The sequence below is a fragment of the Papaver somniferum genome, chromosome 5 (genome assembly GCF_003573695.1).
Source record: "Papaver somniferum cultivar HN1 chromosome 5, ASM357369v1, whole genome shotgun sequence".
In the NCBI taxonomy this organism is placed as follows: domain Eukaryota; kingdom Viridiplantae; phylum Streptophyta; class Magnoliopsida; order Ranunculales; family Papaveraceae; genus Papaver; species Papaver somniferum.
Window position 1 is genome coordinate 166,296,490 of NC_039362.1, and position 16,960 is coordinate 166,313,449.

Here is a 16,960-nt window from a genome sequence, read left to right on the forward strand (position 1 = left end):
TGGTTATGACCATAGTATATTAATCTTTTGACTTTTGAAAATTCCTTCAAAAGAAAAAAAAAACTTTTGAAAAAAAAAATGATCCCGATATATATTGCTATTGCCAATCATAGCTGTAATTTATGGTGTTGACCAATATACGAAAGCCAAAAGAGAATTTGGGCATGGTTATAGCGCTTGGATGGACGGAATTGTTGCGCATGGCTTTGAGTAGGTGTGAATTACCGAGGGAATTACACCAAAAATAGAAATTTTTTCAGAGAAGATTAGGCATGGCGAATTATGGAGACAGATACTTCAGATACCTACAGATTTGGCAAGAGTGTAGCCAAGGCATGCACATTAGCGAAGAGTACATGATTATGATCTACTGTAAGATAAAGCATATACCCCATATACTCAATCAACATGGTTCTGTTTACGCAATTTTTTCGTGCTATTTTTCCGTATTTAGATAAATCATATATAACTAAAATCAATGTGGTGTTTTACGCGTATATGAGCATATATTTATCGATATGGAAACTGTTATATTTTGTTTATTTGAGTGATATGCGGAATACAACTAAATTAGGTAATTGGAGATAATGCTCCTAACCTAGAAAAAATTAGAGTTTTTTATACATATATATATATACCCCACCAGCATAAAAGATAGATTGATATATTAGAGGAAGAAAATGAGTTCCAATAAGAGGATTAAAACAACTCCAAGGATAGTAATGGATGTACCTAAAAATCTAAGGATCACCATAACTATTGATGGCGTGTGTAAAGTTCCTGGCATACCCATGTTAGCTGAAGTTCAAGCTCATGTTGACAATCTTACTCTTCCTGCTTTTGCTTCTGTTAAAATGGATGGTGTCCATGCTTCTGCTTCTGTTGAAATGGATGGTGTCCATGCTCCCATTCCTTCGAATGAGCCTGTTGGTGAAACTGTGTCTGGCACACCAGAAATACCCATGGAGACACATCTAGAGCAAAAGGTACTTGAAGTTCTAGCACAGCCTGCTAACGCCGCAACACGAGTACCAGATCCAGATGCGATGGTTTTAGTTGAGCAGATTATCAAAGAAACTTTTGAATAATGTGGTTTTTGTTTTTAAAAATTGTTTATTTTAATTAATTTTTTTTAAATATTGAGGATGTTGGTATTATTTTGCTTCGTTTAGTTTTATAAAAATATTGGTTCTTTAAATTCTTTGCTTGATATTTGTTTGTTAATCAATCATTTTTAATTAACTCATTGAGTCAACACAATTCAGTGGTCAGAATACATTGTAGATTAGAATTAGATGTGTATGTGCTTCCACCAGCACCAAGTATTTTTGTGGGTCAGTGGAATCATGTAGGTTTCACAGGACTCAACCTTGAGTCAAGTTATTACGGCTTTGACATATGATCTACAGCTTGTTATACCTTTTGTTGATAAAATTAGACTCAGTTATAGTGTTTGGGTGTAGGATATTGTTACCAATAGTGAATCAAGATTGTAGTATGTTTTGAGAAACAGTTTATGCCCTTTAGATGAAAAGCGGATATAATTAGGATTCGCAATATGTTCCCTTACCTTGTACCAGGATTCTAGTTCTGGATAAAATTCAGATAATGCTTTAGTAAATTCATAGATCATATAATACATTTCAACATACCATAGTTTAACATACCATTATTCCTTTCATTAGAAATCACAAAGACATCTCCAGCATACCAAATGTAACCCACTATATTCAAATCAACACTAAAAGAAACCGAAATTGCAATTTTATTAACCAGATTTACAAATACCTAGTCAAACCCACCAGATTTACAAAAAGACCCTAACTCCTAAGTAGTTCCATTACAATCAAACCCATTCACAAGATCCACATCAAAACATGACCCAAAAACCTAGTCTGCAATTCCCTCAAACATCTGATAGATTAACTATTCATACCAATAAAAACTAGACTGTTACCCCCCCCCCCCTACAAACACACACCTTAATTACAAACAAACTAAAACTGTTACCCCCTGCAAACACCTTAAAACCATTAAACCTTAAAACTTTTAACACCTTAAAACTGTTAGCAGTTACCATCTGCATAACAGTATCAAAAAAATCCCATTTGTTCCAAAAAAAAGAAAAACATCCGAATAGCAACATAACCACAAGAAAACATCTGTCGGCAGATTCAGCAATATGAGGAAAATCAACAATGAGCAAAATGATCAGCAAACGCCTACAAGATATTTTTGAATTTTCACGAAGAAACTCTTAATCCGATTTCGCAAAATAGAAGTTTTCCCATCGAAATCTTGTTGATGTTCCAGGGATGATTATTCAGAATCATCACCGTTGTTCTCATTGCTCTGCTGACTGCTATCGTCGTCGTCGTCAATGCCCATCTCATGATCGCTGTAATCATTACTATACTGACTGCCTGTTTCAGTTGCACTTACATAACCTCCATCACCTGCATCTTCACTTCCTTCATCATCTTCATTCTCTTCCTCCAAATCTCCAACCTCAACTGGTTTACCATTCTCATCAACACCATCAATTGTTTCTCCATCAGAATCAACATTCAATCTCTCACTCATGGTTCTTGCAAAAATACTAGGGATTGCTTTTTCTTCTAAGAACCTTTCATACCATGCATCCTCAATCTTCTTTTCTCTCTTCCTCCTTTGTTTCTCTGTCTCAGAATTTCTATCATGATCATCACTTCTCTCAAAATCATTCTCTTTCTCTTCAGAATCACTTGAGGTTGTTCTGCGGGTCTTTCTCCAAACAAATTTGCTCCTTGTCCCCTCAACTCTCTCCTCTCTTTCTCTATCTTTCCTCACATCTATTGCAATTCTATTCCCCTTCCATTGTTCATACAGTGGAGCATTTTCCTGACGAACTCTTTTGAACTCAATCAGACTATTTCTCTTGTCAATCTCTTTTTGCAGAAGATCCCTCAAATTCTCCAACTCTCTAGTAGACAGAGTCTTGGAAACTTTCTTGGCGAAGTTAAAAGGTGCATAAGGCTGATTATCTCCGTTAGCATTGTTTCCTCCTAGATCACCCATTATCTCTAATCTATGTTTTCTTTTCTTAATTTCCTTGCCTAATTTAGGATGATTTTGTATGTTTTGGAAATTCTCTGTTTAATTTCCTTTTGTAGAGAAGATGAAATTAATAGTCATTTAAGGCATTCGGTGGAACGTCTAGTCCCTTAGCAATTCACGCTTATTCAAAGGCATGCGCAACAAGTTCTAAACCCATCATAATAACTCCCGCACTCAAACATTGCTAATGGGAGTGTACCAAATTAGTGGGGGGTGGGTTCCAAAATCATAAGAGAAAACTGGTTTTGCCTTGGGGATGGTACGTCCCCCACTAATTTGGTATACCCCCATTAGCCTAATTGCAGACTCTTCCGATTGTCAATATCTAATAAATCTTTCATTAAGGGATTGGTAGACAGTTCAACCAAACACTAATTATCATATTTGATTTTTTGGTAGATACTGCAGCGCCAGCACATGTTGAGAGACATGATGTGGCGATGGTGTACTTCATCTATAATGGCAGTGTTCACACCTGAAATGGCTTAACATTGATGAGATTTGTTAGGTGTACAAAAAATGGTCAAACATAAGGTCAATAAGCCAAATAAAATCAGCACACTTGTGTATATTTGGCATAATTATTTGATTTGTTAATCAGTTAATAGATGAGCCATATCTTGAACTGCAGCATGATTTGTTTCAGGCATCATGCCATATCTCAATACCCTGGTCCCTGAGTCCTGGCCAAAAACAAAATAACTCAAGCAAAATAAATCAGCATTGTGCCACATAATGCCTAAATTTTAAAGAAAAATAAAAAGGCCTAGAGAGTTTCGAACCTCCGACCTCAAACTTACTATAACTAAAGTGAACCACTGTGCCTCACTACCGTTTTTGAAATTTGATTTCCCTTCAAGATATTTTCGATTTTTGTTGTTGTTGTTGTTGTTTACTGCTTAACATCTCTATTGTTTACTGCTTAACATCTAAGATGGAGTACTTATTATTGTACTAGCTAATTCCTTTGTTACTAGTTCCTTGGATATATAGTAGTATCTTTTCTTTACTACTTAGTCAACTACATTGCACTATTTTACTCCCAATTCACATATTATTAAAAGCAAACTAATAAATTAATAATATAGTACTAGCTAGTGCCTCGGAAGATCATAAATGTTTTTTGGTGCAATTTTTTTTGATTAAAATCCCAATTCATATTTTTAAAAGCAATTCTAGCTAGCTCTTACAATTAAATTTGTATTAAAAGAATCGATCGGTATTTATTTTTAAAAATACTGGCCGATAATATAGGATTTTATCATGTTTGTTCCTTTAATATGGAAGAAACATGAAATATCAGTGATACATACATATGAATATCTGATAATATCGCATTATTGGTCGTATCGGACCGAACAGCCGATAATATTGGCAAGGATGTTTGGGGATCTTAGGTTATCAAGTGTAACTAGTTTATTGGATTGGTCGGCATTATGAATTCACAAACGACTATAACTGGCTTCGTCGACAAGACTCGATATCCAAGTTTTTTACCAATGTCACTCTTGGACATGGCTTATTCATCTAAACCAATTTTTATTTCGATATCACGATCATAGAGAGTATAGTTCATCCAAATCTAAGTTTCCGAGAGTATTTCCACCAAGATAAATTGATTGTTGGTAATTTTCTATTTTTTCCGATGTCACTCTTGAACGAGCTTGTAAACCATTTTTTATTTCGATGTCACGATCTTAGCAAGTGATTATCGTCCAAATCTAAGTTTCTAGCATATCTCCACCGAGATAAATTGATTGATGGTAATTTTTCATTTTTACCGATGCCACTCTTGGATGAGCTTCTAAACCCCTGATTTTAATTTCGATGTCAACAAATCTTAGCAAGTATATTTTATCCAAATCTAACTTTCTGGAGATCACCGAGATAAATTGATTTAATTTTCTATTTTTACCGATGTCACTCTTGGACGAGCTTATAAACCAATTTATATTTTGATGTCACAATCTTAGCAAGTAAAATTTATCGTCCAAATCTAAGTTTACGGGGAATATCTCCACCAAGATAAATTGATTGATGGTAATTTTAAATTTTTACCGATGTCACTCTTGGACAAGCTTCTAAACCCCAGATTTTTATTTCGATGTCAAGATATCTTATCAAGTATATTTCATCCAAATCTAAGTTTCCGGAGATCACCGAGATAAATTGATTTAATTTTCTATTTTTACCAATGTCACTCATGGACGAGCTTGTAAACCAATTTATATTTCGATGTCATGATCTATGGTAATTTTCAATTTTTACTGATGTCACTCTTGGACGAGCTTCTAAACCAATTTTTATTTATTTCGATGTCATGATCTTAGCAAGAATTTTTCGTCCAAATCTAAGTTTCCGGTATTTCCACCGAGAAAAATTGCTTAATGTTAGTTTTCCATTTTTACCGATGTCACTCTTGGACGAGCTTGTAAACCAATTTATATTTTTTCCAAGTTAAATTCCTTGATGTTAATTTTTCACCCAATTTTTTTATTTTATATTATATTGTATTTATTTATTTTCCAAAGCTATACTTGTTCACTAGCCAAGTTATCATGCTTGTACGTGGCTAAGCTAGAGGTTGAATCGTAAAGTGAAAACGTGTGTCACGGTATAAAACACGAGCAAGGTAGACTAGGAGAGTACTATTACTCGGCTTTTTCTTTTCCAAGTCTCTCTCTAAACTGAACCTAGGGTTTCAGTATCAAAAACTGAAAGTTTTAGTATCAAACCATAGAAAATGACTGCTATAGTAGTAACTTCCTTCCGATTTCTTCTTCTTGATGATGAAGACAACGATATTGTTGGTTATTTTGGTTGCAAGGTTGTTCCTTGTTTTGGATATGAAGAGGATGATGATTATGATGTTGTTGACGATGAAGAAGAGGAGGACGATGAAGAGGATGATGAGTATGACTCTGAGGATGAGGATGATAATGATGATTTAGATGATCCAGAACACTTCTTTTGGTTTGGACCAGCACTTGAGGATGAAGATGAAGACGAAGACGATGATGTTGATGATGATGATGATGATGATGATTGGCCATACAAAGATGTGGTTACGATTGTCGACAGCAGCAGTGAAGAAGAAGGGGATTCTAACTGATCTAGTCCTCTGTTTTCATGGTTCTGCTATGCAAGAATGGTATTGAATCACATCTTGATCCATCACCTTTTGTTTAGTTATATATATATATATTGTTTTTTTTGTTATTAGTGTATCTTATTTTTTATTTTTTTTGATGTTTAATTAGTCTGTTTGTAAAGTTGCTTGTAAGTTTACTTTTTATGAATGTTTAATATTTTCGGATGCAATATTTTGTTTAGGTTCCAAGTGCATATGTTGTTTAATTTATGTCCATTGTTCATCTGTTGGAGTATCAATCTTATGATAAAACAGAATGAACTAGTAATGTGTTTAAGGGGGCTTGTCTTAGAGATTTGTACTGTTAAAGTGATCTGAAGAGTTAGGGTTAACCATGATTTTGTTATGGCTTTGCTGTTAAAGTGATAGGATCATGAATATGTACTGAGTCTTGTATCAGAGTTGAAAAATATAGCCAAATTTTTCATAAATTATAATTCCAAATCTGACAAACTTAACCAAAAAAAAATCAGAATTGAAAGCACAATTGAATAGTAGCCTTTGACTGCTACATAATTTTGCTTACACAAACAAAATTAGCATTCTAAAAATAATGTAAAAAACTTGAATTTAGTCTATGCCGAGTGCTCAGCCATAAATTTGCTCGTCTTGGTTGCTTCCCATGTTCTTATTCATTATAATCATTATCCAAATGTTCACCATAGATTTTCTCAAATGCATCCCAAGAAGCAAAACCCTTATAGGAGGAGGATCATATTCAACATGGATCATTTTCTTAATATGAACTAATTCCCATTCTTCATCGACATACTTTTCTAGTATATCACCAATGCTTTCCACAAAGTCATCCCATGAAGCAAAGCCCTTCGGAGGAGGAGGATCATTATTAACAAGACCATTGGCAGGAACAACACATTTCTCATTAGAACTTATCCTCTAAATTCCTTCGTTCTTTTACTTCTGAACGAGGTATCTAATTTCTTATATCTAGGATCCAAATCTAGCTAAATATATTATTTTTTTTCTATAAATATCTAGTATGCAAATATAAATATAGTGGGTGGGTTATGTTTACCATGAATATAACAAACGAAAATCAAGGTGATATATGGAAAGTGCGATTTTGCGGATTTTGCCAAACCCAGTAGAAAAATATTGCATTAGGATTCTAGGATTAGACTACTGATTGTCAGTTCTAATTAAACCCCTATAATCTTGCTGAAACCCTAAAGAAATGTCCAAATATCCTGACACGTTAAGCATTCATGTCAATGAGATTGTACACTTGTTAAAATTAAAAGTTTTCCTTCCTTATTTAACAAAATAGTCCTTCCTTATTGAATCTCAGAAGAAATTTTTCCTACTACATTATTACTACAATCATAATTGATTTTTTGTAAAATTCAAAGACAAAAGCACTTTTTGATCATGCACGATTTACCAGGGTTTACGCGTTTGCAGATCCGGAAGAGCCAGCACCTGTTGACAGGCATTATGTGACACTGGTGTACTGCAATATGTTGATTTGATTAATCAGAACAGATGGGCCATATCTTGAACTGCAGCATGGTTTGGCTCATGTATCATGCCATATCTCAAGTCCCTGACCAACAATTAAAATCAAAAAATGGTAAAACATAATATGTCCCTGCACAATTGTGTATATTTATTTAATTCTAATTAGTTAACAGATGGGCCATATCTTGAACTGTAGCTAGCATGGGCAACTACCAACACTATGTCAACAACGCCTGAGACATGATCTATTCTTTCTCACAAACGAACAGCAGCGGAAATCTCTCTCGATTCCTTTCTTTTTCGTCGAAATCCAGTTTCATCTTCATCAATTTCACACCCTAAAATCTCCATCACTCAATTTCGACTTAGAGTACAAAGTTTGGATTTGGTTGATTGAATATTCAATCTTCTCCAACCTGTAACCCTAAATTCAAAGTTGAGTGAATTGAATGAACCACCACCACCATCACCAAGTTCGTCCTCTGCTTTCTAATCGAAGACTGGGTGAATTCATTGAATTAATTCCACGATGATTACTTTGCGTAAATCATAAACCATTTTTTTCAGGAGATCCCAATTAATTTTTTCCTAATCGAAGATTGCAAACTTCATATTTGGGTAAAAAAATCTGATTGAAGAACAATTTGAGGTAAGATTAATGGGTCGCATATGATAATTTGGTATAACTTTTACATTTTCCGGGGGATGTATTTTCATTTTGCAGGTTTCTACTTTCATGTGTAAACCCAAAGTTGTTCATGTTTTTGTGGAAGGATGACCCAAAACTGGGGCATCAACTAATTTCCCGCATAGTTATTAGGCTCTCATTTCTCATTGAGTGATTATTATTGAAAATTTTGAATTGTATTGGTTTCCTTTGAAAACGATAAGTAATTGTTTGGTGAATGCTTTTTACATGTGCAGGTTCACTTCCTCTACAAAGGCACTTCGCGTGTTCTGCTGGTGCTGATTCATGAGTTAATACCAACGGATAGTGATCACCATTCCGGTAAACCTTCTTTGCTATACTGATATGAACTGTGGTCCATTATTGTTGATTTCTCATTAATTTTTATTTTCCCTTTTTTCATCAAAGAAAGTTTATGGTTTAGACAAATGGCTGCAATTGTTTAGTTTAAACATGTTGAATTAATAGTATTTGATTAGGATTATAAATTAAGGCGGGTCTCGATTTGTTACTTAGTGCATTTGTTTTTCTCTTAAAATCATTTTCAAACAGAGAACTACGAAAGGTGATATGAACTCTTAACAAGGTACAAGAATGAGATGGATTGAGAAATATAGGTTAATGTATCAGGATCATGCACTTCAGTGACAACCTTTCTCTAGGATAGAAGCACTTTATGGGCACTAAATAAGGGTAGTCCTATGTATATTAGAGTCACTTCTTCGTTTCAATGGACCAATCTTCTTAGTTATATCAAACTTGGCATCAACATATTTAATGGACCAATCTTCTTAGTTATAATTGTATCCGCTAGTTACCCTGCACATTATCTATTTCTGCTTCATTATAATATGCTTCAACAGAAATTGGTATCACCCTTTGTTTATCTTATGAAATTGGAATAACATTCAAATATGGAAGTGTCTTCATTATATCTATTTCATGTTCTGGATTCCTTGCAGGTGAAAGTATTAACCAAGGCTTCCATAAATTTGGATATCGGGTGCGAGAGTGTGAGGCTTAGTATGATGGGCATACAAGGAAGAAACCAACTACCATGATATCATAGGTTTCTACTTCAATTAAGGGGACCTTACAAGGTAAAGATACACTATATGATTTTTAATGCTTTTTTGGTGGCCCATGATTACATTGCAATAATTCTCCTGTAGTCCTAGTTTTTTTTTTCTCTTTTTTCTCAGTGATTTTCAGATACCTGTTGTTGTGGGGTAGCTTTGTATAAGGCAGTTAGCTTATACACTGGAAAGAATCGAACAACTCTTCTGTGAAACATCGATTTAAGGATAGATTTAAGTTCAATCGATCTCTCATAGAAGTATCGACACTGATTCATAATCTTGGAAATGCAAATCTGGGTTATCTTCATGTAAGATTCATTTGGGGGTTTCTTAGAGATTCATCTACAGGAAACTTCATCAACAACAATGAATTAATTGATTCTTCTGTGAAAGATCGATTCAGGCCTATATTTAAGTTTAATCGATCTCTCATAGAAGTATTGATAATGATTCATAATTTTGGAAATGCAAATCTTGGTCATCTTCATCTAAGGTATTTCTCATTCATTCATTTGGGGGTTTAATTATTTTACAAATTGGAGGTTACACACTACTGATTTTGAATGGTACAATTTCTGATGGTGATTATGAACATCTATATCTTTCAGATTTTATGTTTATTATGTTGTTGTGAATTGTATCCTGTTTTGAGAATGTATTGGTGATTATGAACCTCTCAATTGCATGATTTAATACTCCACCAAGTAGTTTTATATGTCAGTTGACAGATGATCTTAAACTCAGACATAGTATTTGGTTGTATGATGTCAGCATTGGTGAATAAAGCTTGTATTCTGTTTTGAGAAGCAGCATCTCAGGAGTCACTGTGATTTGTATTCACTGTCAGATTGTAGAATTGAATTAGGTGTGCATAAGGCTTCACCAAGTAGTTTTCATGTCAATTATGTGCAAGTCGAATACGACGCAACCAACGCAAGCCAATTATTGCTAGTCATGTATTTGACATAAGATATAAAGATCAAACATATATGGATGTTCATAATTTGTCCCTTTGCCAGATTGTAGATTAAGACTAGCTTTGTATATGCCTCTATGTCAAGTGAATTAGACTGGATATAAAAACACTAAAAGTGACTTGTTGTCAGTATGCATTTGTTTCCAATACATATAAGTCTTGTACATGATCCAGTTCTTTGATTGTAGTTTTAGTTTCTAGAATACACCCTGCATCTCCAACATTATCGATGCACAATCATTGGACAATATAAATAAGCTGACTTCATCGTATTGCATTTAAAAAAGTTACAACCGTTCTGTTCATTCAGTGTTGAGCAACATTTACATGTTCATAAACTTAAACATACCCATTTACAAGTATTTCACCATCTTACCCACAAAAAATCTAAATATCAAAAATAAAAAGAAAAAAGCAAAATAAACATAACATTCTCCTGCATTTTCAGTCTCCATTTCCATAACCAAAAAAGAAAACATGATTCAGTGACTTACCATTTGCATTAGACCCCTATCCATTCGAATTCTTCTCTGTACTTTGATAATAGCTCTTTCTTAACATTATATCATCATTTCCATTCGAGCACTTACCCAAAAATCCACCATCTCTCTATAGAAGAATTCAAATGTCGATAAGGCTTACTCATTGTCATACCCATCACTCGGAATCAGAATCATCAGGCCCATCTTCCTCATCATCAGATGATAGACACATTTTTGTGTCTAATTTGATCTCAATACTATATATTATTGGCACTCGATTTTGTACTAATTTTGTTATTTTATGTATTTGTAGGTATTTTTTGGAAATAAACATTTTTGGAAAATTCTGCTCGAAAAGTTGATTTTGTCACCCGGAGGACAAGTGTTATTCGGACTCTCGCTTTTGGATAAGGGGTAACCTAATTACTAAGAGGCACCCCCAGGTCACCCCAAGGCAGCTGCTATTCGCACCCAAGTTCTGGTTAGGGGGAGGACATCTTCTTCCCAAATTCAAAAAAACAAAATTGGCGGGAAAAAATTGTTATCAACTGGCAGATTTAGGGTTGGAAGTTTGGACGGGATTAAAGGAGATTCAATGGCCCAAATTAAATGGGTTTGTTCCTAGGGCCTAGATAGAGCTGGTATGGGTGTTGGATTCGGTCAAAATTGGTTAGATAACCGGTGGTAATCAAATCAGGGAAGATATTCTAAAATAAGAAAAATATTCTATTCTTGGAATTCTTGGATGGAAGAGACGTGCATGGGTTGATTTTATTGGCTGGAAACAATCCCTACAGATCAAGGATGACGCGTGAGAAGAGATAAAACATGGAACAATCCGTAACAAATCAGAGAATTAAAGAAAAAAATATCGGGAATATTTTCATTCACTGCCGAGTAATGGGAAGATTTTTTGGATTAATGGAGGAGATTCAATGGTTCAATTACGTATAAATATGTTCCTAATGTGCTACAGAGAGGCTGTCGAGAGTTTGGGGAGGTTTGGAGGCGAGCAGAGAGGCGCAGGAGGAGTTGCAGAGAAGTTACCTGCTGTTGCTGCTGCCATTAACACGCCTGAAGAACACGAAGACCGGACTCGCAGCAGCAGTCGTTTATCAACAGCAACATCGACTGTCGCCTGTGGGTCGTAGTTCTTCAACGACAACAACACCTCAGCTCTGTCATTGATTCTGGACGCCTTCTGTGGGTCGCAGAGTTCTGTTTTACATCAATTTCTTGTATTTCTATTCATTGTAAAACACTTTTGAGCATCAATGAAATATTTTGAGAGCATTTTTACTATGATGAGCTAAACCCCAACACTGGGGTGATGGAGGAAGCCTTATTTCACACTTGGGTAATTATATTTAATTCTTCTCATGACTTTTGCACTAATTTTAATTGAAATTATGATTTGAAAAAATTAGTTGTCATTTGATTTGATGCGGCATGCTTAGCTTAGATGATTTGATGCCTCATGCTTAACATTTACATCTAATATTTGGAGAATTTATCTTGGCAAAAATAAGAGTCAATATATTTTATATATTTACTGAGCTATAATTGTTAAAAGAATCATTATTTGAACCTTAAGAAATGAATTCGGTGGAATCCTAAACCCCAGTACCTCTTGCACCATTGTTAATATTTTTGTGTATATAATTTTTATTAAATCTAAAAAAATCTGCTTTCACAAGTCTGAAAAGAACCCTATTTTATAACCACTATTACTACAACCCACATTAAATATCTAATCATCAGACCCCTCTTCTTCCTCGCCAGACCCCTCTTGCTCCTCATCAAACCACTCTTCCTCCTCTTCTTCATCTGCATCGTCCGCTTCGAAATCGGTCTTTTGGGCCAACACTGCATCATTAATCCCAAATCTCTCATATTCGCGAAAATCCTCAATCTTCACTCTTAGAGCAGATTTGGTATCACTTCGATACCCAAAAAAAATAGCAGGCTCTTCATCTTCGGAAGCATCACTGTCATTTTCTTTCTTCATTACTGCCCTTTCAGCCAATCTCATCTTTTTAGCATGCACTTCCCAGAACTTCTCCTCCTCTTATTCATCTTTGGAAAGATCAAAATGACGCTTGTTTTGCAAAATATGTACCGGTTTTTCAAAAGGTTTCTCTTCTGCTTTGATTACATCCGCTGCAGAATGCATCTCTTCCCAGGGTGGCGGAACTTCAATATCATATAACAAGTAATTTACTCTCTTGTGTACCTTCTCCAGATCATCCTTGGTCATCTGCCCAATCATCTGCATAGTGGTTGATAGCCTTTCACGTTTTTCTTTCTCTTCTAACTCTTTCAATAGTTGCTCTTCAGTCATGGGGGCTTTACCCTTTGGTCTGTGTTGATCATCATCACTAGCCATTTTGATTGATTTGATTGAGAAAAATTCATAAAATAGTAATCTCTCTCTACAAATTCTATCTATGAATTTTTTGCTATCTGACCCTTTGGTTTCTTTGTTTATTCTCTCTCGAGAATAAACTATATTCTTATAGGGTCACGGCTATTCCCAAGAGAAAGCTTTAGTCGAACACGTACCCTAGTCTAATTGGCACCTATTCTAACCCACAATGTCATAATGACGTGATAAACCTAGGTAAAATGGCATTTTGGTTAATTAAAGTGCTTTAACGAAAATAGAAAAAAAAAATATTTCCTTCTCTTGCTTGCGCGGGAGAAAGACTGGAGGAGGCGAAATAGAGAAACCCTAGGTAAGGGATTCTTTCCTTCTCTTATCAGATTAAATTCAAACTTACTTGTTTAATTTCATGAATGGGGGATGCTTTTATTTTATTAATTTGAAATTACTATTGCTAGGGTTTCAGGTATATACCTTTCCCAAAACTAAAATCGTTTTCTACTGTATTATGTAAACCTAGGGTTCTGTTAATTTTAAGAGTTTTTTATGATCTTGGCTGTGATTCTATATCTTAGTAAGAATTTTAAGAGTTTTTTATTGTCAGGGTTTCTTTTGTTTTGTTCAGGTCTTTCATATTTTTATGATCATAAACCAATTTAGGTCTTTCATATCTTTGTATTAATTGGTTGAAACAATTGATGTTTTGTGTGATTTTTGTGACGGAAATTATGGAATTTGGTTTAGGTTGAGTTAATTTCTGTTACTAGTGGATGTTAGTGGGTTTAGGAATTAGCTTTTGTTGCTATAAGGAGTAAAATTTAAATTGTAGATTAGGTCGGCGTTGTTATATAGCTGTAAAGGAGAATTTGTTACTGTATTCTATCGATTTTGTTTTTCTTCACTTCACAACGGATTTCTATCATGCTAAGCAAATGGTTTAACAGGGAAGAAGGCGTATTTGAAACTCGGTGTTCGAAAAGCACACGTTCATTCTACTTGTAGCCTATTAGAGAACCTACTTATTCCCTACCTCCACATAGAACAAATGGCATCGTTTGACTCCGCGGAAGATTTGGAAATCACCAAAGCATGGGCAGCCGAAAGTCGAGTTCTAGATCGCTCCGCGACTGAGACCCTTTGGGCGAAGATACATAACAAATTTAGCCAAGATTATGGGAACCCGAAAAGAAGAAGTGTTCAACAAATCAAGGATAGGCACAACATCATCCTAGATGCGGTATCTGGGTTTTTTAAAATCAAACACCGGATCTGGCACGCAAGCCATCTGAGCTTGTCCCCTTTACAACTTGTACGTATCTTTATGGTTTATTCGGCACAATACTTTTTTCAATTTATATGTAACCAAATAAGTTTGTATGTTGTTTTTGTAGCACGAAGCCGTTAAAGCGCGCTACTTAGAGGAAAAGGGGGAAGCATTCACATTTGATGAAATAGTTTACTTCATAGTATTCATATTTTTGGAGTACCACCAGCTACGGAGTACCACCAGAAATCAATGGTGGGTGAATTGGACTCCATACTCTTATTTGTCTTCCAGATACCAAAGGCCAATTCTCTGTAAAGAGTGTCTATAATGTGTTGTCTAGTGCATCTAATACTTTTGCAGGTACTAATTCTGTTTCTCCACATGTATGGAAATCTTTGTGGAAGTTAAATTATTTGTTTGTAAGTGCTTAAAAGATATAGTCCCAATAAGAGATAAACTAGCTAGATATGGAAATGATATTGAATTGCATTGCAGTTTGTGTAATCATCCTGTGGAATCCAGTAATCACCTATTCCTTGAATGTGGTTATGCTAGATCTATTTGTTTGGTTTTAAATATCAATGTTAGTAATATTATGGTACAACATTGTTCATTTAGGATCTAGATTCTCTCTTGGTTTTCTGCATGAAATAATATTACCTTTGGTGCAGGAATTACTAGACATGAGATTAATAAATTGCTAATGGTTTCGGTTTGGACTAATTTTTTTTTTTTGAAGCATCAGTTTGGACTAGGGCTTTTTTTAAGTCAGATTCATTACAAGGTGGAATAGGGCTAATAGTGAGAAATTGTGCAGGTAGCTGCATTCGGGTGAAAGGATAATGCTTCAATAGAGGAATGAAGATAGGAGTTGAAGATGATGAGCTGGAATGTAAGGCTATGCTGGCAGTTGTTACTCTGGCACAAACTTTAATCATGTTATCTTTGAATCAGATTGTCAAACTTTAATAATCCATCAATGATCAACCCTATTATGTTAATTGGATGAATCAAGCTTTGGTTTTAGATATTAATTCTAATTGGACAGAACACACAAATATAGTAGTGTGTTTTAGTTCACTTAATTCTAATTGGGGCCATAGCTTCTTCCAGTTCTTACGATTTTATTTTTCAACTGCACCAACACGTACTCCACTTTATACAAAGATAGTTTTTTACTTTAGTACCGTTATAACAACTGCAGCAACACGTACTCCGCTTTTTACCTATCATTTTGATTTATTTATTTTTTGATTCATTTTGATTTATTTTCTGAATTCGGGTACGAACAAAAAAAATCTTCAGTATGGAATGAATATTAATTGCATCGCATCTAACTCCGGTCTTCTAGAGCCGTCAAAGAAGAAAATTATGCAGCAGGATAACAAGATTTGACTAAGAAAATTATAAACATAGAACGTGCAGCATGCAAATTGAAGGATCTTTACCTTCCTATTTTACCAAATTATTTACGATATGCACTTAAATATTTTGCCAAATTATTTATTAGTAAAGATATTTCCAAATCTCCATTTACCCCCTGTGTTCATCTCTCTCGTCTTAAATCATTTCATGGTTCTCCACTTAAATCTTCTAACCTCCCCCTAGAAAATAAAACAAGTTGTTTACTTTGATCATCTGATTCATCTCCTGGATAAACCATATATTCCCCTGTCAGTTTTGCTTTGCGGATTAATCGGATTGACCGTGTAAGTAATTCTTTTCAGTACTGCTTTGTTAACTGAGATTGTAACTCTAATGGTCATAGTATGGTAAATATTGTCTTCACATCCAATTGTATGTAGGTAGATAACCTCTGATTATTTGTATGATTCATATATGATAACTGAACTCACATTGTGATTTGTGATTACTCTTTGTGACAAGTTTTATTATTTCGTAGTTTTATTCGGACCGCAATAACATTTTCACAAGGTGTTGACAAGTTTTTTCTTCGTCCAGGTACCTGAGAATTCATAATGGATCCGAGTAATGGATAAATCTTGGATGTATACTGATAGAACCGAACGGCGTTATCAAGACGGAGTCGATGCATTTATAAAGTTTGCTACGCATACATACCAACAGGATATTGCGAATGGGAAACAGAAACCATACGACAATGGCAAAGTTAAATTTCTATGTCCACGTGTGAAATGTCTCAACCTCTACGTGCGTAAGGCAAGTAAAGTAAAGTTTCATTTATATTCTTCTGGATTCATTCAAAATTATGCCGTATGGACTAAGCACGGAGAAGGACATGAGTCATCAAGGTGGGAACTTCTGGATGGTAATGGCAGCGACGGTCTGCACTATGATGAACCAACACATGCTGCAGAAACTATAGAAATGGTTAGTG